This window comes from Mauremys mutica, chromosome 4, assembly GCF_020497125.1.
Source record: "Mauremys mutica isolate MM-2020 ecotype Southern chromosome 4, ASM2049712v1, whole genome shotgun sequence".
NCBI classification, from domain to species: Eukaryota; Metazoa; Chordata; order Testudines; family Geoemydidae; genus Mauremys; species Mauremys mutica.
The window spans coordinates 13508299-13536136 of NC_059075.1; the positions used below are offsets into that span (position 1 = coordinate 13508299).

The window sequence follows — 27838 nt, forward strand, 5'->3', positions numbered from 1 at the left end:
CTAGCAATTGTACATCCAGGAGTTACAAATGCTCATCAATGAGAGTTCAGCATTCTGACAATTCTGGAAAATAGTATACATCTCTTTGTATCTGAAAGAGAATCAGAAAGACAGCTGGTCAAAAAAGTAGTATTTGTGCACTGAGTTTATCCCAGCCTCTGTGGTACAGTACGTCTAAATCCACCTAAACTGTGGAATAGTGTTGCTTTAAGATGTTACACAGTTGCCATGCTCCACCCCATTGGTGGAACATGTCATGCAGAATTCCCACGAGAGCCAATTAAAAACAGTAAAACCCCATGCTATTGTGTATTTTGTATATGCCACATATCACAGAAAAAAACTATTTGAGAAATGTTTGATTTTTGAAAATATTATTAGCACTATTTTTGATATTCCTTTATATTTAGGGGAAAGAAACAAATATTTCTGGACATTCAGCTCTTCAGTAACCTTTTATTACTATCAAAAGGAACCCTCCGAATAGATGGTGTTTTGCAGATGTTGGTGAGCTGTCAAAACGCTGTTGTCAAACTGTATTCACCCTGCACTGTCTGAATTTGTGCCATATTATCTGTGTCCCTTGGGTTCAGCTTTGGAATTGTTACTTGGAAATCTGAATGGGTAAGAAGAGAAAGTGCTTTTTCCCTTCTAGATCACCTGGTGCAGGCTAATAGTGACCAAAAGTCATCGCCATTTGACAGCTATTTAGTGTGGCCTCTCTGAAATAAATTGTAATTCTCCATCCTTTTCCTAGACAAGACCTCATCGCACCAAAAAAAAATCCCACAGCAAGGGCTCCTTTATTGTTAGAAAAGAATTCAAATGCTCCACAGACTGAACTATCTGCCCCCTCACCCCACAGAGGGGGAGGCTTCAGTGTTGGTTTTGCCCAGGTTCTAGCCCATGTGTTTCACTTTAACCCCTTACTAGCCATACAAAAGAACCTCTACCCTGAGCTTGAGAGTGCTTTAAGCCTGGGCTAGCAGGCATGGCTGAGGGTATAGGCTTGAACTTGGGTTTCACTTCAGCCTGAGATGGCAACCCACCAACTTTGCTGTGTGAACACAGGCTAATCCAGCTGGGGTGCTGTTAGTCCTCCTATCCTGTCCCACAGTTCCACTCGGGCTGTATTTCTTGTCTAACTCCTCCTTTATTCTGCACTATGTTTTAAATCTACATTTGCCTGCTCCATTTCTGTTGCACTTCCACAGCATTTACAGAGATGCCATTCAACAAATCCCTCTCCCGTGCTGCCAGTTGGCCAGAAACTGATACCAATCGTGTGGTAAAGCTGTGGCATGACATCAGTAAGACCTACAAGAGCACTTCCACGGCAGCCCAGGAAGGACAGAAAAGTTCTCCCACAACACACTGCAAATGAATTCAAAGAGTGGCCCAATTCAATGTACTGCTAAGAACCGTGAGTCATTCTGCTAGAAATCCAGCCCAGCAAGGTCAGTACCATTGTGGACACAACCACATGGATCTGGCACAGTGGGGATGCTCCACTCATGCTAGGCTAGCCCAAGCTAACACTGCAATGAAGACATACTCTAAAAGTGGTCCCTCCAGAATATAGTAAAAGTTCATTGGCAGAGCAGTGTGGGGAAGTTTGCCCCTCCTGTACCTTTTGTAGGACTTCCATTTCCAGAGCTATCAATCCGGCATCTTTACCAAGTATTAGCTTAATTTTCAAAAAAGGAAAATGATATTCTAGTATTCACCCACGAAAGCTCATGTTCCAATACGTCTGTTAGTCTATAAGATGCCACAGGACTCTTTGCTGCTTTTACAGATCCAGACTAACACAGCTACCCCTCTGATAGTTTTGCTATCACTACCTAACCTTTGAATGTGATGTTCCTGAGCAGTTGCCAAATACTGGCTAATAACAATTGTGAGTTTGGAAAATGGGGTCTAGAGTTAGCACATACCAAACCTGAATTCTGATTCCTTTTAGCTTTAAAGAAAGATCCCCTCTCAAAGGCAGTATTGGATGCATGGAGAACATACTTGTCCTGCTTCTCATTTAGATATATGAATGTGAGTGATAAACATGGTAAGTAATGGTTATTAACAACTGAAAAACCTACATATAAAATACAAATATTGTGAGGAATAAAATCAAACCAAACAACGTAACCACTATTCTAGCATAAACCCTCTGCTGGTACAAGTCTTCAAAGTAAAGGGTTTTCCATCCTTTTGAAATGTAGGTGCTTACTACATTTTTATTTTCTTGATTTTTCTGAACTGTCGCTTACTTCCATCAGAAAATTTTCACTAGAGAAATTCAAACATATTGATAATTACTTTCTCTCATTCACAACTAAAGATGAAATAGGAAAATTGCTTTGTGAATCTCCTACTGAATTTGTGCATAATTAGTCAGACTTAAAGAGTCTTAGGTTAGTGATTGCTATTCATAAAAAGAAAAAGTCACTACCACTCTGCACAACAAGGTATTTGTTTTTAAATAATACTAGTAAAACACAGAGCTTGACTCAGTGTGGCCAGAATGGAGGATGTGTGAATGTTTCTTAAAAAACTGTATCAGGAAGACAAATTGTAATGGAGCTGGTACATTTCAAGAATGAAGAAAATGCATACCCAACCTTTCCTCAAAAGGCCAAGCTCTTTATGAAATGCTTAAGGAGAATCAGTTTGGGCGTGGATAAAGCACAGGCATGCAATCTAAACCATCTATTGACTACTTCTTCACTACTGGCATTTATGAAGTTTCCAAGTGTACAGCTGTTTCAGCAGATGCCTACAGATACAAGCTTGCCTGGGTGTTACTGAATTTACACTGAGATGATTGGAAGCATGTAGCATTTTGTTCCAGATGGCGTTTAGATTCCAAGACTAGGTATTCCCCTAATATTTTGCAATCCTATGGGCATGAGTGCTTCACAAGATATTTGCAGGGTCTTAGCAATGTCAAGATCATGAGACCACAAGCCCTGGGTATCATTAGTAAAAAGTTTTAGACATGATGTCCCTGAAGTGCCAAGTGATTGCTCATGTGTTTGATGAGATTTATACTTACAGCAGAGTATGCACCCGGGCAATTTCTAGTGGTGGTTGACATCTTACCAAGAACCCCGTTAATCATTCATGTTTTCTAGAAGCTTCAGATGATCTAGAAGCATGCATGGGTGCCATTTTTAGTGGCCTTCCAGCCTCATCCTGAAAATCAGAACTGGTTAAAATGATCACCAGTGATGGTACACAACTGCAAAATGCATCTCAATTTATAACATAGCACAATTACTTAGCAGTAAGTCTAACATCTAATCTGTGACTTCCATGCAATGACAGGGGAACTCTCCAAAACTGGAGGACTGATTGCCATAGATAAATTATACTGTGGTCCCACAAAGATGACATTGAAAAGGATACATAAGGGACACTGTGGCCTCGCCAAGTGTCAAGAGTCCAAATTGCAGTGTGGCACAATGACCAGAAAGACAGATTCTAAAAACCTCTCATGCCCAAAGCATTACCCAGTAGGCCTTGGAAAAGAAGAGCACTAAGTCTGTCCAAAGAAAGTAACATACTTAATTACTAGCCATTAACTATTTTTCTTATAAATATAGGTTCTCACTAGAGTCAACAGCTCACAGGGAAGTTAAAATACATCTTGTCTCATTCTGGCATCCAGAACAAATAGTCGTTGACTATAGGCCAGAGTTTGTCATCTTTTAATTTTAAGCTTTTGGGATATGGTGTAATTTCAAGCATATTACTTCCAGTTCCCATCATCCACTACTGGCAGATTGGAGGAGATACCAGTACAGATTACTAAGAGAAATCTACAACAAAAAGACTGTTTATTTGATTTGGTATCCTGTAGTCACTGGAGTAAATCCAGCTTAGCTACTTTTGGATCAACATATCAGAATGATGTCAACGTTATAGGTAAATTTGGCCCTCCTTAAATAACATGAAGCCAAATTGAAGAGATCTCAGGCTCTCTTCTTTAACAATTGGAATGCAGCCCAAAATTTACCCATACTTTCACCAGGACACCAAGTCTAGCTAAGACTGGATGAGAAAAAATACTGGAAACCACCAACATGCACAGATTCTACCTGATTAAACACTGATCAAAGTAGTCATTACAAAGGAAAGAAGTGGAATCTTCTGCTGGTTCCAAACCCCAGCTGGATTGCTACATGATCCTAGTATCAATGGAATTCAAACACACTCTTAATGAAGGGAGATAGTCTTGTTGAGAAAAATCCTAAAACTAATGAACATGTTTTTCCACCTTTGCAATCTTACAATCTAAGTGATTCAACTGGACAAAATCCACCTCATTGCTAATAGATAATTTATTGTGGAATGATGGTAAAGCTGACAAATTGTCTTGATCTTTAATTTATTAAATATTCTTGTTAAATATCATGTATAGACAACACTTCCTTTAAAACTTTAGCAGGAAGCTGGGAAGGAGTAGGACTAGAAAAGGCTCTAAGCAGAAATTCTACAATGAAGCAGAGACAGACAGATATAGTAGCTTTAGGGATGTTTTCCTTTTTCCTTGTTCAGTGCCAAGGAACAGGACTCTTTCTGAATTCACTTTTATCAAATGACACACAGTGCAGCAGAAATTTTACAATGAAGCCCGGGCTGTCCTCGTTAATGTGGAGGTTCTGTCTCCAAAGACTATAGGTCCCCACAGTCAATACCTTATCTTGCTGTGGGCCTACATAGAGAATTGCGTGCTGGGAGTTGTAGTCTCTTCAGGCTACAAATATGTAGTGAAGAAGAGTGTAGCTACATAGCTCCATTTTCAAATTAGATGTGGTCCTTGAGTTTCTGGTTAACTGTTGCCAATGCCAATAAACTAGGTCTGACAAACTCAAAGTTATCCTTTAAGAATGTATTTTGGTTATTTGACTCAACTCCATTTGCTGATAAAAACATATAAATAGAAAATGACAACAGCAAAACTCTGTACCCATGCATTCCTGCAGCTTAAATCTCGGGCAGCACTGAAAAAGCTAAACCATACTTTTGTTCAGCTTCTTAACATTTGCAATCACATTTAAAAAAAATACAACCAAAAGCAGTAAATAATACTAATTCAAATCTAAACATTCATTATGATGATACATAATTCAAGGAATTAAAACAGATTCAGCAAAGTATTATGTGAGTTCATGAGAGGAGTGGAGGCTGAAGAATTATCTGTGTGTTGATTTGGAGCCTTCGTTTGGAGAAATGTGTGTGTAGTTTTAGGGCCAACATTTCTACAGATATGCATAAGCTCTCCCTTTTGAAAATGCAGGCATAGAGGATCATTCCTTTTATTCAACAAGCTTTAGAAAATTAAAAACACTTTCTAAAGCTTGAGCTGATTCAAAAATGTTAATAAATTATCTGGGTACTACAGGGGACATCACGTCTTATAGATGGGGACATGGTGAGTTAGGTGCTGACCTGTCAAAGTCTCATTTGTTGTGGGGTACAGTGGAGACTCTGCCTGAGGATAGATTTTCAGAGGAATGTGTGCTATAGCTCCTCTATTGGTTTGGCTTCACTAGAAAATTGTATTGTATATGAACATGATTGTGAAGAGCTGAGTTAGCTGAAACACTGCTCATTGACATGACTTAGTGGTCTATGTAAATGAGGGCAAATTGTGTTCAGTATCATGTTAGTAGTAACGATTAGCTGATGCAATGCTGAACACAATTTGATCTGGTCTACATGCACTGGTCAGTCATGGTCAGCAATGCCAGCTAACTCAATTCTTTGCAATTGCATTTAAACACAATAAACTTTTAGAGTGCAAAAAAGCTCTATGTGTTACAATAGCTCTACCCATCTCTGGGAATTGAAAAGGGCAGAATGATTTTGCTCTATGTTTTATGATAGGCCTTTTACATCACAGCAGTCACTCAGTGGGGTTTCAGGTGATTTTATTCACAGTCCGAAGCCTCACAAATTGAGTGTATCCACATTAGTCATCTGCACTCAATTTAAGGCTTTCCCAGCTTTCACATTAGGGCAGCTTTAATCTGATTTAAGATGTGTGTGGCTGTCATGAGCACCATCTCTGACTGCTCTAAGATGACATCTGCCTCAACCAGTGAGCCTCCTTAGTCCTCCAGCTGAGTCCTCACTCTGTGCTTCTCAGCCCTCCACAGTATCTCTGCCCCTCCAACCATAGTCCCAGCTCCACTATCCCTCTTATTCTCCCCTGAGAAATGCTCCCCCTCTAGACCCACTCCAGCCCTGAAAGTCCCCAGCCTGTGCTCTAGTTGGGGACTCAGAGAAAACTACACATGCTGCCCCCACACCACTCCCCAGTAACCCTCTGGCCATGCCCCATTCCCATGACAGCCTCCTTGAAAATTCCCCTGCCCACCACTGCTAAATTAATATCCCCTGGCTTCAGCCCTGACAATGCAATGCCAGTCCAGCTATAGATTCCTAGCTACAGGTACCAGTTTGATAATCTACAGGAGGATTGAAAAACTGCTGCTTGCAGCTGGTGATCCACAGTGGGATTGTCATTTTAGACTAGTGTGAGGGGATGATGGGAGTATTGGTGGAAACTGGGAATGAGTATTTGTAGAGGAAGTATTGGTGGGTTCCTGCTGGCTCCATAAGGATGTCAGCTACAGAGTTGGAGGAAAGTGCTCCCTGTGCTCTGTTGCACCTGTTCAGTTCCCCTTTGACAATGATCCATTTTTCAAAGGATTCAAAAACCAGAGGATTGTCCAACCCATACTTCTTGCTGGTGATCCACAGCTGGATTGCCAGCTTTGCACTTTCCGGTCCATGAGAAGGGCTGCTATCATAGAAAACCCTGCCATGAATCAGTGGTCATAACCTGTGAGCCACCCAAACCCTTTGGACCTGTTTCTTTGTTGTTGGGGCTGGGCATGCTTTCATGGCCTGTTCTTAGTCCAGTAGGGGCTGGATCGGGCCCTTCCCCAAAACCCAGGTAAGGGGGAGGTTTCCTTTCCGATTTTACACTTTGGTAGCTTTGCAATTAGGCTAGCCTCCCGCAGGGATCAAAGGACGGTGGCAGCCTGCTCTAGGTGGGCCTCCCTGTCTCAACTATAGATGACCACATCATCTAAATAAGCTCCATCATATGAACCATGTGGTTCGAGGACTTAGTCTATGAGCTATTGGAACATCACTAGGATGCCCTGGAAGCCAAAGGGCATAGTCCTAAAGTGATACAAGCCAAACAGAGTGGCAAAATCAGTTTTCACGTGATTCCAGTGTGAGTGGAATCTGCCAGTATCCTTTGGAAGCTCTAACATTATAATATACTGGGCCTCACCCAGCCAGGCTAGTAATTTATCCACTTGGGGCATGGGCTAGGAATCAAATTTGGAGATAGCAATGATTTTTTCAAACCTATACAGAACTATATAGCATAGTATATAGCATCCAGTTTAGAGATCAGTACCACTGGGTTTTGCCAGTTGTTTTGGGATTCTTCAATGACCCTAGTTCCAATGGCACAGAGCTCCTGTTTTACCGCATCCTGCATTTTTTTGGAGAGCGGCTAAGGGTTCTCCCTGATATTTTGCCCTGGCTCCATCTGGACATGGTGTTGAACATGATGAATTTGTCTTGGCTGTGATGAACACACCATTGGAAAGGCATTCAATAGGTGTCTCACTTAGGCCCTTGGCTCCAGGTCTAGATTCTCTCCCCATCTGCATGGGGTCAGGATCCGGGGAGGTGGATGCTTGGAGCCACAGCTCTGGCTCAGAGGAATAAGGAGTGATAAATGAGCTTTTCTGCTCCTTCCAGGGTTTCAGGAGGTTAATATGGTAGATCCTGTTGTCAGATCTCATAATTAACTAGCCATATGTGATGGACTACTTCATATGGTCCTTGTCATTTAGAGAGAAGCTTTGTTATAGGCTCACTCCTGAGACTGCTGAGCACTAAGGAGGTTTTTTTTGGTGAAGGTCCCTAGGGTCTTGAGCCTCTCCTGGAGTGTTAATATATACTGTACAACATTCTCTGTTCTAGGAGTTTGTTCCTCACACATCTCACAGATCAGATGAAGAAGACCCTGGGGTTGTCTGAATAGGGAAAACCCAGTAGATGGCTGGGAAACCTCTCAAATAGACAATAAAAGGGGAGGAATCAGCTGATCCCAATGGCAGGAGTCTACAGCAATAAACATTTTCAACATCGTTTTTAGGGTCTGATAAAACCATTCAACCAGATCTTCAGTTTGCAGATGATAGACATACATACACAGGATTTTTATTTTTAATAGATCACACACCTTCAACAGATGAGATATGAAGTTGGTGCCTTGAATGGTGGTGATCATCTTAGGTACCCCAACTCTGGAAAAGATCTTTAGCAGTTCTGTTGCAATAATCTTTGCATGTGAGGAGTGTAGCAGGATTGCCTCCAGATAGTTGGAGGCATAATCGCTATCACTAATATGTACTCTTTTCTAAGAGTCCAACTAGATCCATCCCTATTATTTCAAATGGGACACTTACTACAGGGAGTGGAGCCAGATGGGCTTTGCCCACCCCTTAAGGTCCTATGAGTTGGCAATCAGGACAGGGGCTGCAGAAGTCTTTGCCCTCTTGGTAAATCCTGATCCAATAGAAGTGGTCCAGAATCCTGGCCAGGGTCTTCTCATGGCCACAGAAGGGAAAGCATGAGCCAGTCGGATAACCTCACGCTGATGAAGCCAGGGAACAAGGAGTTGCAATCAAGTTTCAACCATCTGCCAGTCTTTCTCCAGATGGTACAGTTGCTGTGCCTGGGTCAATCAGTCTTCCCACTTCTCCAGGGGTGGGAAGGTCATGCCTGCAGTCTCCACCATTTTGTCACTGATGTTTCTACACACTAGGGCACCCTGTAGGTCCTAAACCGGGCCCCAGCACTCCTTTAGGCCTCTGCTCTGCAGTGACCAAGTGTTTCAACACACCAGTCCAATCCCTCTGGCTGAGCCCAGATAGTCCACCCCTTCCAGAATGCTTCTCTATCTTCCCTGAGAATACTTCTGGAAAGCTGTGGGTCTAATTAAGTTCCCTAGCTAAGGAAAAGGTGCAGTTCCAATACAAGATGGTTCAGTTGATTCAGCCTCCCTCCAGGGTTGCTGTGCATCAATTGCCTGAGGAATCCTTGCCTTGATTCATCCCAAAATATTACCTGTGCTCCCATCATCTGCCTCCCCATAATATAGCTATTTGTAGATATATATACACACAGCTATAGAATATTTCACCCCTCTCCCATTGGCCCCCCCAGCCACCAGGAGAATCCCTCTTCCTCCCCAGTGTTGGGGTGAAGAGGTTGTGGGGGAGGAGGACCCCCCTCCATACAGAACGCAGCAGGGGCAGCTCTCAGACTCTATTTGGAGGGGTGCACTGTGTGGATAGGGGGGTTCTCCAGCCCCTGGAACCTCCAGAGGGCTCTGATGACCTTGTGGAAGTACTCATCCATGTTGAGGCAGTACCCTCTGTGTAGAGGGATGCAATTCTCCTGGTCGAAGACTAATGCCTCCTCTTTGGGCACCTGCTGCTGTAGGTCCTGGTTGGCCTCGTTGCCCACAAGGATCATGGGAAACTAATCCTGGTCTTGGATCTGCAGGGTTTGGGTGTGGAATTTGCTTATCTCACTGATGGCATAAATGAGCAGGAACCCTTCCCTAGGCATATGTACTGCTCCTGCAGACCCCCAAACTCCCCCTGCCCTGCCATGACCAGGTAGTCTAGCTGGGTCCGGGTCCCATCAATGCTGCAAATATTCATGGTGAAGTCCTCAGCTGTGGGCTGAGTCAGAGACAAAGTACAACTGGATGAACTCAGGACCTACTCTCCTCACTAGTTGGAGCTGGATTTTTCCCTTTTAAGCTCCTCCCTGCAATTCTGACATCTCTCACATGAGCCTCGGGGTTGGGCCACCTGAGACCCTATTAGTTTGTTAGCCCTGTTGCGGGGGGGGGGGGGTATTGTATATTTTATGTCAGAGAGATGTTACTGTGAGCGGTGTGGGGGAGGGGGAAGCTGTGCTTGTGTACAGGGGTTGTTATTGGGAATGGTGTGCGTGCGTGTGGGTGCCTGTAGGATTTTTGTGTACGTTACAGAGCACCTCCCCTGTGGGGATAGCGTATGTATTGAGCAGGGAGTATATTTTGCTGTGTGGTACAGTCTCTTTTCCCCTCTGGGGACTGAGAAACGGTTTCCTCGTGCATGTTACGCTCAGTCCCCAGCCACGGCCTCGGAGCAGGCGAGTCTCTTGATCATATCAGGCTGAGCTGGTTAGATCCCCTCTACACCACACAGCAGCATAGGTCACCGAGCCCCTTGGGGGGCAGCGTGTGTGTGCGTGCGGGGGGGGGGTTCCTGTACGGTATCTCTCCCCCATTTCCCGCCTGAAAGCGAGGCGGGGGGGTTGTGTCCTGGCTCGGTGCCACACACAGGATAGTGTTGCTGTCTCTCCCCCCAGTGAGCGGGGCGGTTATACCGCCCATCCCCCTCAGCGTCTCTCTCTCTCACACACACACACACCACCTCCCCGCCAGAACCCCGGGCAGCACATGCGCAGCAGGGATCCGGGAGGTGATGTAATAGCTCAACAGTCTACTCCCCCTCCCCCCTTGCAGTTTTCCGAGCTCAACCAACATCCGGGCTCTTTACGCCGCGCCGGAGGCGGCGGCTGTACCAGCAGTCGTCGCAGCTGTCCTGGGCCCCTGCTTGAGAGAGGAGGAAGGGAGCGCGCGCGCGCGCGCGAAGGGACGGCAGGGAGCGCGCGCGCCGCACACAGCGGGGTGGAAGGAGAGAGAGCGCGAGCGCGGCGGCTCGGGAGCGCGCGTGTGCCGCTCAGGGAGGGGAGCGGAGCGGGGTCTGTGGCGCTGCGCGAGTCGGCGGCGGGCGGCGCTGGGCTCGAGGCAGGGCGAGAACGAGCGGGGTGGGGGCGGGAGGAGGACGAGGGGGGGGATGAGCTCTTGGTTCCCCCTGGCCAGAGAGCCGCTCTCCGCAGCTGCCTGTGAATGAACTGAAGCGAGGCCGCCGGCCCGCCGGCCCAGCCCCGCCGCGGATCCCTACCCCGGCCCCTCGGCGCGCAGAGCGCGGCCCTGCCCTCCCTCCGCTCCCCGGAGAGCCGGTGCCTTTGGCCGCCGCCGCGGGGTAAGTAAGTGCCGCTGCGCAGTGCGGGGCTCGAGTGGGGAGGCGGGCCAGGCGGGCCGAGCGGGAGGCGGCGGGGCGGAGTACGCCAGGGCGCTGAGGGCCGCGCCGCCGCCTGGGCCCCGGGGCCTGTAAACAAGCGGGGGCGGCCCGCGCGCGGGGTTACGGAGAGAGGCGGGAGGGGGAGTGTGGACCCCCCCTCCCCCCGGACCTGCCATCCCGGGCAGCAGCCAGCACCGAGGCGGTCTCTGCGAGCGAGTCTGCCCCTGCCTGGGATGCTGCGCTCAAGGGGCTGAAGGTGACCAGGGGCTTGTCCCCAGGGGTCCAGCCCCGCATTGCGGAGTGGGGAATAGCGGGGTGACAGCCCCCCCCCTTCCGCTCCCCTGCGCGAGAGCGGCCCCGGGCCTGCTGCGAGTAACAATCCAGCAGCGCTCCCAGCCAGCCGAGCTCCATTAATAATGCTTATAAACACCCCCCACACACGCCGCCGCCGCCAAAGCACTTGGGGCAGGGCACCATTAAGAAACACATCTATTTATAAAACACCCCACCCCACCAAGGGTCGCTTCACAAACACTCCCAGATAGTGATTTCTTATTTTTATAGCAGCCGCCGCCTCCATGCTCGCTTCCCTAGGCGAACCATTGAAACCCATTTCAAGTTTGAATTACGTATTAAGGTCTTTAAAAACAATTTTGAGAACCAAAGCAAAGGTTACATAGATGAAGCATGTGCTGTCTTATTTCCCATGTTAAGAGTGGGTGGGAGAGTTTAGGCCCCTTGTAAAACTGTTGCCCATTGACGTACTTGGTAATCTTGGCTGGTTTTGGTTTTTTAAATGTCAGAGATGTGGGCTGAGAATTTTTTTTTCTGCAACTAACATGAACTGTACTAGCTGGAGATGTGTTTAGGATGTGCTGCAAATTAATAGTTTTGAAAGAACTGATTTGATAAGCATTTCTTTGACATACATACTGGTGAACAATAAGGGTCCTTCAACTTTGCTGTCTTGCTTATGAGGGACTGGTTTTAGGGTTGGTGTGTCCTTTGATAAGTTAGAAAGCCTGTTGCTTGTTGAGAATCACTATTGTGATAACATTATGGTTTAGGGCTCAGTATTTCATACAAAGAAGTTAATCTTTGAAGCAGATGCCTATCTTAAAAGGAAAGACATTCAGGGCAGTAAGGCTTCAAGCTCCACATGCCATTCACGGGTGATGAGGAGAAAGATTTCCCTGGCATGTGTGGGGCCTAAGTCATCAGTGTTTTCAGAATTTAAGCTTCCATTTATAAAATAATGTTTTATTTCTTATGCCTGTGAGAGAGGGCCTTCCAAATGTGGACCAGTGCAGTATTTTTTTGGGTCTTCAGAAAAATTGTTTCAGTGCCTGTGCTGCTGCTGCTCTGGGCTTTGCCAAGCCTTAGTAATGTGAAACTAACAAGTTTCACTGCTGTTGAAACCTGTGGGAAGCAACTATCAAGAATTGTCAGTTTCACACAGTTCTTTCTGTGTCAGTTTCACATTCCTCCTCCTGCTTGGGAAGCTGTGGACAGCAGGAGAGGCAAGAACTGGAGAGTTATTCAGAGGAAAGAGGAGTGAGAAAATTGGGGTTGGGGGAGATGTGATGTACCAGAGACCCTTCTTTAAGCTCCTGTTCCCTTCCAGCAGTTGGGATGAGGGGGGATAGGAGCGTCATATTTAGTATCCGATGCTTCCTGTCAGTATCCATAACAATGGAACTGCTGAAGAAGAAAAACATTTTGGTAGAAATTCCAGCATCCTTCCCTGCAGTAGGGATTGGGCATCTCGCAAGTGTTTTGCCCCTGAATCTCTCTCGCTTTATGGGGTCTCCTCTCACCTGCCCTCTTGTATCCAAGTCCTAGTGTACACTCAGTTTTGCTGGCATAGCTAGTGGACTGGAAAAAATCATACCCCTAGCCAACACAGTTGTGCTGGCAAAAGCCCCAAGGTAGATGCAGTTAGACTAGGAAAAAAAAGTTCTTTTCTTAGTATAACTTATTTTGTTGTTTTGTTGGGGAACACTTTTGCTGGTATAAGATGCTTCTGGTATATACAGCTATACTGGCAAACCCTTTCTAATGTAGACAAGGCCTAACTCTTGCTAATAGGCTTAGTCCTCTGGAAAGTAGTTATCTGGTAAATCTTAGCTTTTCATGGTCAGTATTCAGTGCTTTTATTCTTTTTTAAAAAGTGAATATATGGAAAACATAAGTATTTACTGAGCTTTCTATGGCAAGGTTTGTAGAGATGTTTCAGTGAAAAACTCAGAGGAGGATGGAGATATCACAGGATTGGTGAGAGTTGGTTGAAGTTAACATGTCTGAACAGGCATTCACTTGATAGTTTGATGCAAATTCCATTACAAGCGGTATATTATACAATGTTTTTTCCCCCCTGTGAAATCAGGCTGGTTGTTTCTTACCTAGCGTATAGTTTAAACACAGTTAAACTGAGTCACGTTCGTGCTGAGACCAGCCTTTTAATACCCCAAAATACTTTAATGGCCCCAAAATACTTCTTAAAGATTTCAGTTGGGTGTGGTTTAATTTGTAAACTTATGCAACTTTATATGTTTTAGATTGCAGCTGTCAATAAAAGGGAGATCTTATTACACTTTGCCATTTTAGTGGAATTCAGATTATTAAGCATCTGCTTCCCAAAGATGAATTAAATATAAACTTTATGTAACTATAATAACCATGATTAATTATTTTGCACTATTGTCAATGTCAAAATCAAGGCTATTCTAATGTCATAAGATTTTTTGAGTTTATCAGCTCAGCAAAAATTGTGTAAGATTTGGGTAAAACAAAGGTGTGTCCATAACTTTTATTTAATTATTTTATGACATTTTAAGTGCCTTCTAACATCTTGGGAAGTACAGTCTTATTGCAACTGAATAGACAGTATTTGTAACAAATGTTCATTCTTTTCATAAAATGAATCTGACTGTTGTTTAATTCAGTGGTTTACTGCCCTAAGTTTTTATTTGTGGAAATCTGGGATCAAATGCTATTTGGGTCACAAATGAGAATAAAAGTTTAGTTCCATCCTTGATCCTGTTGATCCACATCTTAAAAATGTTCACTTTGGCATGAGTTGCTGTTTTATAGAGACCAATCACTTGAATAACAAAGATGCCTTAGGTCAAGATGGTAGTGCTTTGGCAGAGCTGTGTAGGGAAGCTTGTGCAGCTCCTGCCATGTTGTGCGGCCCTGGCAAATTTAGTCCTGGCTTTACTGAAATCATCACATCAGTGCTGTAAATGGAGACGGTCAACTTGAAAGCTGGTTTATTTTTTGTATGTAAAAGTCCCTCAGTTCTCTTGCAGATTTTTGTGGTTTTATGATCACATCTTCACATTTTAAAAAATGTTTTTCCTCTATCCTTCAGATATAATAATATTAGGTGTAAAAAATCTCACTTCTGTCAAGTTTAAGTTGACTGTCCCTTCAGTAAAGTGCCCATCACTGTAGTAATTCCAGTGTACAAAGTGTAATGCCTCTGTAAATGTAGTACACTTCTACTCCGATATAACGCGATCCGATATAACACAAATTCGGATATAACACGGTAAAGCAGTGCTCTGGGGGGGCAGGGCTGCCTGCTCCGGTGGATCAAAGCAAGTTCGATATAACGCGGTTTCACCTATAATGCGGTAAGATTTTTTTGTCTCCCGAGGACAGCGTTATATCAGGGTAGAGGTGCCTGAAAGGATGTTGGTGGACTGAGAATGTTTATTGGGCTGTAGGTCCATGAAATGCAGTCCAACAAGTGTTGCTGTATTTCATGATATCTAGACAACGCGTGTCACAGCTGCATAGGGAGATTCTTTCCATGGCTTCTCTGAGTAATGTTGTGGTATAGGAGGGGATTTCATAAGCATTCAAGATAAGGGGGTAAATTCTTGAAATCATAAGACTAGCAAGAACAGTTAAAATGCGGGGGAACCAGAATGCAGGGAAGGGTGAGAAGTGCTATTAGACAACTGTACTGTCCAGTTGGAAGAATCTCTGCCCCAAATAGTGTACAGTCCAAAAATAATTCTAAAATTTCTCCAAAAGATTAGTCATTGCATTTAAACAGTCTTCACCTCTCAGTTGCTGAACTTTCACTCCTAGTTCTTATGTTGTCTTCCAGGTTAGACATGCCCTGAATTTCTAATGTAAAAAACAAGCAGAAAGAATATAATGAAAGCCTTCTTTAGACATTATAACAAAGCAAAAAAGGGCACATATCCAATTATTTTCCTTCTATAGGTCACCTTTAAAAAGAGACTGTAACACTAATTTGTTAGTTTTTTACATCAAGATTGTTACGTCTCAGAAGTTTGCCAGTAAGGCTTTCCCAAGATCTGTGGCTCATTGATGACATATTCAGTGCCATAAGGATATGTCATAGTAAAACAGTATGCTCTACTGCTCCAAATATGTGTTTGAAGGTTAAAAAGCAAGGTTATGAATTGAAAATCCTTAGGCTTTGCTATGAAAGTACAGTAGAACCTCAGAGTTATGAGCCCCTTGGGAATGGAGGTTGTCCGTAATTCTGAACAAAATATGTTGGTTCTTTCAAAAGTTTACAATTGAACATTGACTTAATACAACTTTGAAACTTTACTATGCAGAAGAAAAATAATGCTTTCTCTTTATTTTTTTAGTAGTTTACGTTTAACACAGTAGTGTACACTTTTTTTTTTTTAAATATCTCTGCTGCTGCCTGACTGCATACTTCCGGTTCCAAATGAGGTGTGTGGTTGACTGGTCAGTTAGTAACTCTGGTGTTCCTAACTCTGAAGTTGTACTGTAACTTCAGCTCACCTGTGGAAGTGTTTGTAAGCTTGAGACTTAAAAAACAAGCCCTAAATGGTGATATTTAAGTTAAATACTTAATTAGTTTTTTCAAGTGGGAATGGGGCTTCTCTGTGAGTCCACTCTTCCCGATTTTTATCCCACTGCCACCTTCCTAATGGTTCAACTTCAGAGGTCCAAACCTGGAACTGGACAGAAACCAAAGGGGAGTCCCGTCAACATTATCACTTACTGAAAATGCCACTGTTCAGCTATGCAGTGTTCTTTATTGCACTAACATTAGGCCAAATGAACCAATCCCTATTACGGAATAATTACTGTAAACATTTATATATAAAATAATCAAAGCAGTTGTTACTGCTTCAGGAAAAGCTACCTGAAAGCAGAAAACGTTATACTCTTATAGAAGTCTGGATCAAATTGTGGAAGGGGGAGGAGGCAGTGGTTGCACTATCCTCTAATTCTGATTATAATCCCAAAATAACTGTTAATTCTGTTAGTGAAAGAGTTAAATGTTGACAACTGAATTTTCTTCATTTGGCCTCATTGTCAATATGCTACTGAAAGTAATAGAGCACAGTTCACACCTGGTGATGTTTCAATCTATCTCTGAGGAATATGGAAGATAGCATTACATCTGTCAGATTCAGGTGATCTTTGCAGCCATAAAGGGTAGAAATAGTTTTCATTATAATGAAAGATTAAATTCTTCAGAAACTGATAAGGCCACCAACAAGAGTAGTTACTAATCAATAATTGCGGGGTGGGGAGTGTTGAATGTTGTCTATACACAACTCATATGTGGGATATTCTCTGGCCTCCCTACCCCCCATGCATGATCATCTTGTAGGTTATCCCTCTCAGATGCTGTTTCTCCTCTTGGTGGCACCTTCTTGGGGTCCTGTACCCTATAAACATGCTGATCTGTGTGAAGGGGTTCATCTGGTATGTGAATGAGAAGTTCGTTCATAATATACACAACTTGATTGAGGAGGAAGTTCCGACCCATGTATAAAGAAATCAGTCCCTCTGGTCATTGTCCATACTTTTAATTTTGAAAAAGTAGGACAAAGGTAGACTGAATTACATCGCTTAATAATACTAGGGATGTATATTTAGTCAACTGAGAACCATTGTGGTTATACCTTTTTAAATATCTGCAAGAAGAAATAGATTTATAATTCACAGATGAGATTTCAGAGGGCACAGCGAATTGTACTTCAAACAAAATATTTTTTACCCTATATTTTATTTCAGAATTCCTTCTTGTTCTGAGACATTTTTGGTTCAAAAGACTTCTTAGGCTATATTTGCAGTTCCCCCAGAAGTTGGGGGTGAGGTGGTTAGCTTATAATTGAAACCTGACAAACTGTCAACTGATTGTCATTGCTGCAATGTTTACTTACACATGTGTAACACAATTGTGCAACTGTTCGATGTGGTGTTATAGTATGATTTGATCACATTTTATTGCATATGCCAATTACCTTTGCAAAAAAAATTACATTAAAAAGACAGATGAAAGACAAAGGAAAGGGATATAGCCTCCAAGAAAAGTTATCAGTAGTAATAGGCACATATTTGTTGCATTTTTTTGTTTTGTTTAGGCTAGTCACACTACATCTCCTGCCTACCCCATCTACTCCCCACATACAGCTTCTCTGCTACTGAACTTACATCCTTTCCACCCAATATTTTGCTCCTTCCTGCAACATAAAAGGGAGAGGACAGTCATAAGGTTAGTGAGAAATAATAGATGACTTAATTGTTTTTTTGTAAGCATCAAGGAAGATGTGGGATTTCTGAAAGAGTTAAATGAGAGTCAGCAGCTGAGGAAGGGTTTTTCACATGTAACCCTTGATGTGGTTGTAAAGAAATAGACGATTGGGGTGCAGAGGCTGGCACCATTAGCAGAATGGGTAGAGGTGTAGTCTGATAGACCCATTGTTAGAACTTGGCACAGATAAAAACAGTAAATTCAGCAGATTAGAGTTCTTACAGATTGTATCTCTTGAGTCATACTACATTATATGGGTAGTGTTCTGAGGCTACTTTTTGCTGGAAACGTGCTTCATCAGTATTTGAGGCACTTTCATACCATGCAGATGAATATCATAAATAAGTACCATATAAATAAGTTCTGTTGGCACCAGGTGCTTGGGCCCATACCAAGAGATTACCCACCCTAACTTTTCTTTAAACAGTGAGGACAAGGGAAAATTGAATGAAAGCATCATTTAAACCGTGCAACAAACCACTTATTTCACAGAAGGTACTCTACAGTCCAGAAAGCTTTTGTATTGCAAGATAGCAAAACCCATTAAGGTTACTGTTTGTTCACATCCATGCTAAAACCAGCCATATTTTAGCCATGTCATATTGTAACTGGGACCAACAACATGGCAAATTTCTGAACCTCCACCAATAAATGAGTGACTGGGAGTATTGTTTAACCTTCTTTAAGGTAAAGTTCTCTAATGGAGGCTGTATTATTACTCTTAGCATTCTTAACTTCCAGCTGTACCCAAATCCGAGGCTATTTCTCCCGCAAATAGTGTCTTACTCCAAATGCCAGTGTAACTTAAGACTATTTAACTGAAATGTTTAGGAGCACAGGTCAGCAGGAGCTAGATCCCTAAAAAGGTCCATAGGAAAATTCTTTTGTATATCAGCCAGGAAATTAAACTACAGTTATATTTTGAAAAGAGGCTCTATAAAAATACATGTTGGACCCTATGTTTCTCTCAGTTAATTCTGTATCAAATTAGATAAGTTCATAAATAAATAAAAATGTTTTTTTCTAACTGCCTGTGCTGCAAACCTAGCCAAGGATCTGAAAATCAATCTATGTACTTCTGGCTTGTGCACCGATAATAAAACTACTTTGAATTAGAACTTGGCTAACAACTCTGAATGAGCTAGAAAAGAATCCAGCTCACTTTCCCATAGAATAAAAAGTAGACAAAACTTGTTGTTGTCAGCAAAGTAAGCACATAGACTCTGAATGTGCACAGGGAACAGATCTGTGGAGTGTGAAACTTTTTTCATCACTTATAATTGCTTTGCTTGGGGAGGAGGGGAGACTGCATGCTTCCTTCTTCTGAATAAGGTTTGTGTGAAAAACAGAGCTTTAAAAGAAAAAAAATAATAAAAGCAAACAGTTTCTACTGTTTTAAAATGAAAATGGAAGAGTCAGGGTGGAGTGGTCTTTAAGAAGGTGGCTGAAGAACTGAAATCTGCCATTTCCAACAAGGAAAACCAAGATATTGTTTCCTTAATAGTCTTTTGACTCAATACTTACTGTTGAAATTCAAGAAGCTAGCACTGCAGGGATGGAAGACATATAAACAGAAGAAGAATTATCTTCTGGTTAGGATGCGGTATCTATGGTCAATTCTTGGGCTTTGTCACACGCTTCATGTGGGGCTTTGGACAAATCACTTTGGCCAGGTCTACGGTAAGAGCACTTTGCCTGTATACTATTCCATCAAAGAGCTTGTAGTATGGATGCAGTTTATTGTGGCAAAACTGCACTTGTGCTGGTATAGCTCATTCTGTACCACCCCTATCCTCCCTCTTCACTAAGGGCTTTTGCTGGCATGGCTTTATCGATCAGGGATCATTCCTTTTCACACCTCTGACCAACATAGCTATGCTGAAAAAGTTTGTAGAGTAGAGTTGGTCTTAATCTGGCTATACCTCATTTTCCATCTGTAAAATGAGGAGAATACTTCCTTTCTCCCAAATGCTATCTGTCTTGTCTACTTTAGATCGTAAGCTCTTTATGGCATGTTCTGTCTTTTACTACAATGCCTAGGATAATAGGGCCCTGATTTTGGTTATTCAGAAGGTGCTACCATAATGCTTCTAATTATTCCCATATCTACATCTAAGAAGGGTGTATTCTTCATTTCAACTTTTAATATTTTTGAAAGAGTAAGAAAAAGATAAATGAAGGAAACTAACCAGCAAAGTGATGCAGCATTATAAAGTAAGACAAGTCAGTTTGGTAATGTTTGAAATTTTAACCAGTGTGCAACAAGTACTTTCATGCTTTCTCCCAAGCTGCCCACTGTAAGCATCCACAAAGCAACCTCATCATGCTTCAAAACCCTCCTTAAAACTCTCCTTTTCTGTGATGCCTACAAAATTTGTCAAGAGTTAGGCTGCTGGTGTGCCAAAACCACTGACAATCATGCGGCCCAGTATTGTCTCATTGTTTCCTTATATTACCCCTATCTGTCTGTCTGTTCTCTTGTAATTTTGTTCTGTTTGTACCGCACCTAACAAAATGGGGTCCTGGTTCATGACTAGGTCTCCTAGGTACTACAGTGATACAAATAGTAACTAATAATATCCTCTCCTAAAGTCAACAGAGCAGTTGCTTGTCTGACCAAGGTTATAGTGATCCCAGAAGGAGACAGTAGCTTTCTGCTATTGAACAGCTAGTAAAATGAAACGAACTTCACAAGGTGGTGTTGAGATTACATCATCCTGTCTTCAAAATGCTGCAATAACTACTTGCTTTGCTCAGGTAACACAACTCTGACAGGATGTATTACAGATTTCCATGTCTAAGGCGACTTTTAAGAAAGTCAGATCAGCTGTATTTTTTCATTGAGTGCTGATCTGTGCATTAATGTAGAAGCAGCATTTGTTTATATGGAAAATAAATCACCACTTGCAACAAATTCAACTCAATTAATAAAAACAAGGATTTTTTGGAGGAAGAAATTGAAATTTTCTTCTGTGATTTTTACTAAAAATGTCTGTCATTCTCTAAACCCCAGAAGAGATTCCTAAGATTTCAGAGGATCAGACCATTCTTTTGTGGCTCCTATAACCAAAACAAGTAGAAAAGAGCTACTTGCACAGAAAAGCAATTAAGATAAAACACAGTTCATCTCCTAATAGCATGACTATCAAATCTCCCTCAAAGGTCACCTCTGGAGCAGAAGGCGGGGGAGGGGTCCTTTGACCAGACCAGACAAGAAAATATTCCATGGTCCATACTATCGATCTGAGCTCAGAATTCATTTTTATCAAAGGAATGATGATCTAGAGCTCCCTACTCTGGTAAATTTGACTGTGATACTTGAATCTTCACACTGTTAGGTAAATAGCCACATGCACTTGTTAATTACTGTGTGAAACAAAATAACTTGCTCAGTTGGAGGGCACGGAAAGAAAAGAAAATATTTTCTTATGATTTAGATGGATCAGGAAGTATTTCATGTGTTTTTATACCCTTTTCTTTCAGTGTAGTAATCCTAAGCTTACCTCTTCAGGTAATGAATTCTGTCCTTTCTCAATTCCTGTTTCTATTGCCTTTTTGGTTTTCCCTATCCTTTATTCACTTTCCTGTTCTTGATCATGCTCTTTCCATGCCTAACCCTGATTCCTATGACTTTTGTTTCTCCCACTGCACTTTCTTCATTCCTCTGCTTTCCTGTCCATCTTCCCACCTCTTCCCATTCTTCCTGCCACAGATCCTTCTGGTTCCAGCAATTAATCTCTTTCTCTATTAGAGGGGCATTATCACAAAGTTCTTGCTGTTTTGAATATCAGTAGAAAGGAAAGACTATTGCTACGTGATCACCTGTTTACACACTGACTGGTCATCATAGCCAAGCTGATGCTGAAAAGGAAAACCAGTTCCTTGTTTGTTTCCTTGTAAATGTCACAGAAAAGTAGAAGAAACAAATGATTTGCTTGTCCCACTTGTTACTTTGTGGGACATATGCTCTGGCTTATATAAGTAATTTGCAGCACATACTACTGTTCAGTGTAGAGACGATAGGACTAATCATGTATGCACACTCCAACACTGGGCATAATTCCACTTGGTGAAATTTTCAAGGAAACTGGCATGAGGGCAGTTTTGAGTTTAAGCATTGAGTCAGAGATGTCAGTCAGCACCTGGAACTTAAGTGCAGCTCAGATAAGAAGCTTGTCCTAGAGAGAGGAACAGCACTCAATGTTTAAAAAGACTAATTAAATACAATTTCCTGTTTGGACAACCAGATAGGAGTTTCAGGTTTTCTTTGGACATGACTTAAACTCTCAGCCTGTGACTGAATTTCTTCAAACAAATGGGCCTTCTCTGACAGGAATACATGGATATAAATCAGTAAGGGGTACTCAGTAGAATTTATAAGAGTGCCTCATGGCTTCATATGTAACCCCTATATCAACTGATAGAACAAAGAGCAATACAATCAGTTTCTTTTCTTGTGGATCAAGAGGCAATAGAACTTTGCTGTTTGCTTGACTGGCAAGATTTTAGGGGAACATATGATGTGGCAAAGGAATTTTATGAATTCTTCTGAGGTGTCCATGGCTGTCCATGGTCCAAATTAGTAACAACCTGTTTTTCTGTGCCACTTTATTTTGTGCGGCACCATTGCATTCTGCTTTAGGTCGTCACCTCGCTGGTTGGCATCATGGCTTGTTAGATATTTTGCTGGCTTTTCCAGCCTTTTGTAATATTCTCTGCAGTTCCGTGGGCTGCCTGCACATTGCAACTTGAATTTTGTACACCTTTTCACTTGTAGGATATTGTCTTCTCAGTTGACTTTTAGGAAGGAAGGAAGGAAACTCAGTACTTCAGTCATGTCTCATGGATGAGCACAATAGCTTCATCTTCTGCCTTGGAGAAGACCAGCATATTCATGCAGTTCAGGTCTTTGTCAAAATGTTGCCCATAATTGTTATATTTTGTATAAAGCACCTCAAATCCTTCCTGGAATGACTAATATGAGACAGGCCTCCATTTCTGCAGGAAGCTTCTTCATGAAGAAGGCTGAGATGGTGACAAGGGAAGCCCCATCCTAGTTAGAATTAGAACTTCGTTCTATAGACACTTGCAAAATACACATTTTTGAGTCTGTCATCTGTTTATGGCAATATATTATCAATTTATCCTCTTTGTCAATAAATACAGTATTTATGTAGCAAGAACATTGCAAAGAAATGTTTTGGAACTAAATAGCTTCCAAGGAAAAATTGTGCATGTTTCACATTTCCATTGGTGTCAAGGCAGTGGCATCTTCCTTGTGTTCAAAGCTTGCCAAAACAAATTGGACATTAGAAGAGTCCTGATCTACATAACCAGAGTGCACTACTTCTTTCCTAATTATCTTCATTAGCAATTTTGGATACTATGGTGGGATGTGTTGAGCATCTCGAGGTAGGCAGGGAAGAGGTTAATACTCAGTGACTCACACGGACTCCTCAATGTTTTTTTTATTATTTTTTTTTGCTGATACAGACTAACATGGCTACCACTGAAACCTGTCAGAGGACTGCATTTTCTGGCTGTCAGTGCAGGGTAGCAAGGCTGGGTCAAGGGTGGAGAAATAATCCTGCAAGCAGCTATATAAGAGCATTGTGGTGTGGAGAGTCAGGGAGGAATCACATCTAGGAAGGTGTCTGAAGAGAAAGGAGGGTCCTCTTTCTCTGGAACTTGACTGAATTGAGTCATGTTTTGAACTTTGAAGTAAGCCATACTATGCTTTTGCTTAGCACTTTGGCAGATGGAAGCCTTCTTGTATTTTTTTTTCTTTTTAAAGATTAGGGTGCATTAAAAATATTTTTTTATGTAAGCCCTCAGCCCGTGTATTTTTAAAATTTATATTAAATACAGGTTTATGTAAAAATAAATAATTTTAAAATTGAAATTGACAACTTATAAGCACTTTAGGCCTTAATATAATATATTTGTCATTTAAGTTAATACAAAAAAAGTAATCAATAAATGTTTTCTGCAAGCGCTAAATCAGCTTTAGACAGCAGTAGCCACTTCCACAGGTGCAGAGAGAATATTTACTTCATTCCATTGTATTCAATGATTAGTCTATTCAACGTTGAGAAATCAATTTGGGGTTGAAAAAGCAGGAAAGCTTGTTTTCTTCTAATCTATGAATAAAAGGAGGTGTGAGGGTGAAATCTACTAGTTCTGCAAACTTGAATGACATGGTGACCAGAAACAATCCGTTCAATTCACTGACTGCAGATAATGCTTCATAAGAACATAAGAAAGGCCGTACCGGGTCAGACCAAAGGTCCATCTAGCCCAGTATCTGTCTACCGACAGTGGCCAATGCCAGGTGCCCCTGAGGGAGTGAACCTAACAGGCAATGATCAAGTGATCTCTCTCCTGCCATCCATCTCCATCCTCTGACGAACAGAGGCTAGGGACATCATTCTTACCCATCCTGGCTAATAGCCATTTATGGACTTAGCCACCATGAATTTATCCAGTCCCCTTTTAAACATTGTTATAGTCCTAGCCTTCACAACCTCCTCAGGTAAGGAGTTCCACAAGTTGACTGTGCGCTGCGTGAAGAAGAACTTCCTTTTATTTGTTTTAAACCTGCTGCCTATTAATTTCATTTGGTGACCCCTAGTTCTTGTATTATGGGAATAAGTAATTAACTTTTCCTTATCCACTTTCTCAACATCACTCATGATTTTATATACCTCTATCATGTCCCCCCTTAGTCTTCTCTTTTCCAAACTGAAGAGTCCTAGCCTCTTTAATCTTTCCTCATATGGGACCCTCTCTAAACTCCTAATCATTTTAGTTGCTCTTTTCTGAACCTTTTCTAGTGCTAGAATATCTTTTTTGAGGTGAGGAGACCACATCTGTACACAGTATTCGAGATGTGGGCGTACCATGGATTTATATAAGGGCAATAATATATTTTCAGTCTGATTCTCTATCCCCTTTTTAATGATTCCTAACATCCTGTTTGCTTTTTTGACCGCCTCTGCACACTGCGTGGACATCTTTAGAGAACTATCCACGATAACTCCAAGATCTTTTTCCTGACTCGTTGTAGCTAAATTAGCCCCCATCATGTTGTATGTATAGTTGGGGTTATTTTTTCCAATGTGCATTACTTTACATTTATCCACATTAAATTTCATTTGCCATTTTGTTGCCCACTCACTTAGTTTTGTGAGATCTTTTTGAAGTTCTTCATAATCTGCTTTGGTCTTAACTATCTTGAGTAGTTTAGTATCATCTGCAAACTTTGCCACCTCACTGTTTACCCCTTTCTCCAGATCATTTATGAATAAATTGAATAGGATTGGTCCTAGGACTGACCCTTGGGGAACACCACTAGTTACCCCTCTCCATTCTGAGAATTTACCATTAATTCCTACCCTTTGTTCCCTGTCCTTTAACCAGTTCTCAATCCATGAAAGGACCTTTCCTTTTATCCCATGACAGCTTAATTTACATAAGAGCCTTTGGTGAGGGACCTTGTCAAAGGCTTTCTGGAAATCTAAGTACACTATGTCCACCAGATCCCCCTTGTCCACATGTTTGTTGACCCCTTCAAAGAACTCTAATAGATTAGTAAGACACGATTTCCCTTTACAGAAACCATGTTGACTATTGCTCAAGAGTTTGTTTTTCTATGTGTCTGACAATTTTATTCTTTACTATTGTTTCAACTAATTTGCCTGGTACCGACGTTAGACTTACCGGTCTGTAATTGCCGGGATCACCCCTAGAGCCCTTTTTAAATATTGGTGTTACATTAGCTAACTTCCAGTCATTGGGTACCGAAGCCGATTTAAAGGACAGGTTACAAACCTTAGTTAATAGTTCCGCAACTTCACATTTGAGTTCTTTCAGAACTCTTGGGTGAATGCCATCTGGTCCCAGTGACTTGTTAATGTTGAGTTTATCAATTAATTCCAAAACCTCCTCTAGTGACACTTCAATCTGTGACAGTTCCTCAGATTTGTCACCTACAAAAGCCAGCTCAGGTTTGGGAATCTCCCTAACATCCTTAGCCGTGAAGACTGAAGCAAAGAATCCATTTAGTTTCTCCGCAATGACTTTATCATCTTTAAGCGCTCCTTTTGAATTTTGATCATCAAGGGGCCCCACTGGTTGTTTAGCAGGCTTCCTGCTTCTGATGTACTTAAAAAACATTTTGTTATTACCTTTGGAGTTTTTGGCTAGCGGTTCTTCAAACTCCTCTTTGGCTTTTCTTATTACACTCTTGCACTTAAGTTGGCAGTGTTTGTGCTCCTTTCTATTTGCCTCACTAGGATTTGACTTCCACTTTTTAAAGGAAGTCTTTTTATCTTCCTTTGTTTAATAAAACAGTTCTAAATGCATAATGTTTTGATAAACTTTTTTTATGTATTCATCATTTAAAGATCTATTTAATACAAAATTGTAATTTAATACAAAAAATTAAATACTATGTTTGAATTTTTAATTGAATTTGGATTTATGAATAGTTTGACGCACAATAATCATAAGTTAAGATTAATCATTATGTAATAATAAATACATCATTCACCATTTTGTAACATAAAAAATGTAAAAATCAAGACTCTGAATAAATGTAAATTAAGCTATATAATTCCTTAAATAAATGTGTATAGACATTGTGTATCTTCCTGGTTAGCAAAAAAGTAGCACCAAATTTAATGTTTGTTATATTTAGTTGCAAATCAACATGTTTTAATGGTTACCAACTAATGAGAATCAAGTTTTCTTTAGGAAAATAACCAATAAGTACAAAAGCAAAACATGATTAAAACTGATTATTTAAATAAAGTTTTCCTGCTGACCTACTTCAATCATGATTAAAATGACTTATAGACATTATTTTGATTTAAATCAATCTACCCTGTGTAGGAATTTTTTTTTCAATAAAGCATATTGCAAAGATATTTAAATTCTTCTTTGAGTGCTGCCCCTGTAGCAGGTGTCTGTGCGTCCTGGTGCCGTCGATTGGAATTTTATGGTGGCAGGGTCCGCGCGGGTCTCACATGCGCAGTAGGCATCTCGCAGTGCCATTGGTGCCACGTCTAGCGCACACACAACCCAAACCCTCCAGTTCCTTCTCAGCTGTCCTCTGCTGTAGACGGAGCTCGGGGCAGCACTTGTTACTCTTGCCAAACCTTTTTTTTTTTTTTTAAATAGTAGTTTAAATAGTTAAAAGTTCTAATTAGTTTTAGTTAGTGTTAGTGATGATTTTAGCGGGGGGGAAGTTTACTTTTCCAGTTTACCCTCCCTGCGCCGTGGTTGGTTAACTGTCAGAGATGCCTGGTTCCCCAGGCTTTAAGTGATGCAACTCTTGTTGCAAAGTAATGCCCATTTCTGACAGACACTCTGTGTGTGTCCAATGTCTTGGGGAGATGCATATTTTGCATAAATGCACCCATTGCAGTAATCTGAAAGCGAGAGCCCGGTGTTACTGAGATCTTCACTTGAAAATGATACTGATGGAGAAATCTCTCCAACAAGAGCCAGACCAATGGACCTCCTCTCTGGGCACCCGACATGCAGAGACAGGAGACCTGCCTTCCTCTAAAAGATGAGGAAGAGGGCACAGAAAGCACTGCAGAAACAAACATACGCTGTTTCCTGCAGGTCGCTACCTCTGATGCCAACACATGCTCGGGTGAGCCCTATAACACTCTGGGCACCTCTGGCACTGCTGAGTCCTGAGTGAAGGAGATAGAGTCAAGGCACAGATGGCAACATACCTCCTCCAAGGCACTGAATTCACCCGTAAGAGACCCGGTACTGAGCATCTCCTCAAGCACCATGCCTCCACCCCTGGCACTGGCATCAGCTGAGAAAACCAAGTTGGCACTGACCGTGCTGACTAAATCAACGCCACATCTTGATGGCACCGACATCAGAACTGACATAGAATCTACCGCAACAGAGAGGCTTGGCTGTGTCAGCGGCACTGCAGTCCCCACTTCTCGGTACTGAGGGCTTTCCTGTAAGTTATAGAGCAGATTCCCATACTTCTCATGGCGCAGTACACTCATCCGATGATGATGATGTGCAGGAACCATGCACTTTCTCGCCGCACCACTCA

The 27838-nt window shown here is 42.0% G+C and overlaps 1 protein-coding gene and 1 pseudogene across 1 annotated transcript in view; one reads left to right on the forward strand and one right to left on the reverse strand.

Annotated features, from left to right (window-relative positions):
- Positions 1–27788, reverse strand: LOC123368215 (annotated as a pseudogene).
- The window catches only part of PPM1A (protein phosphatase, Mg2+/Mn2+ dependent 1A), a 50632-nt gene continuing 33681 nt past the window's right edge, over positions 10888–27838 (forward strand). Inside the window, exon 1 of the mRNA XM_045013555.1 lies at positions 10888–11144. The gene's annotated coding sequence lies outside the window, so the exon portion shown is untranslated. The remainder of the gene's footprint in view (positions 11145–27838) is intronic.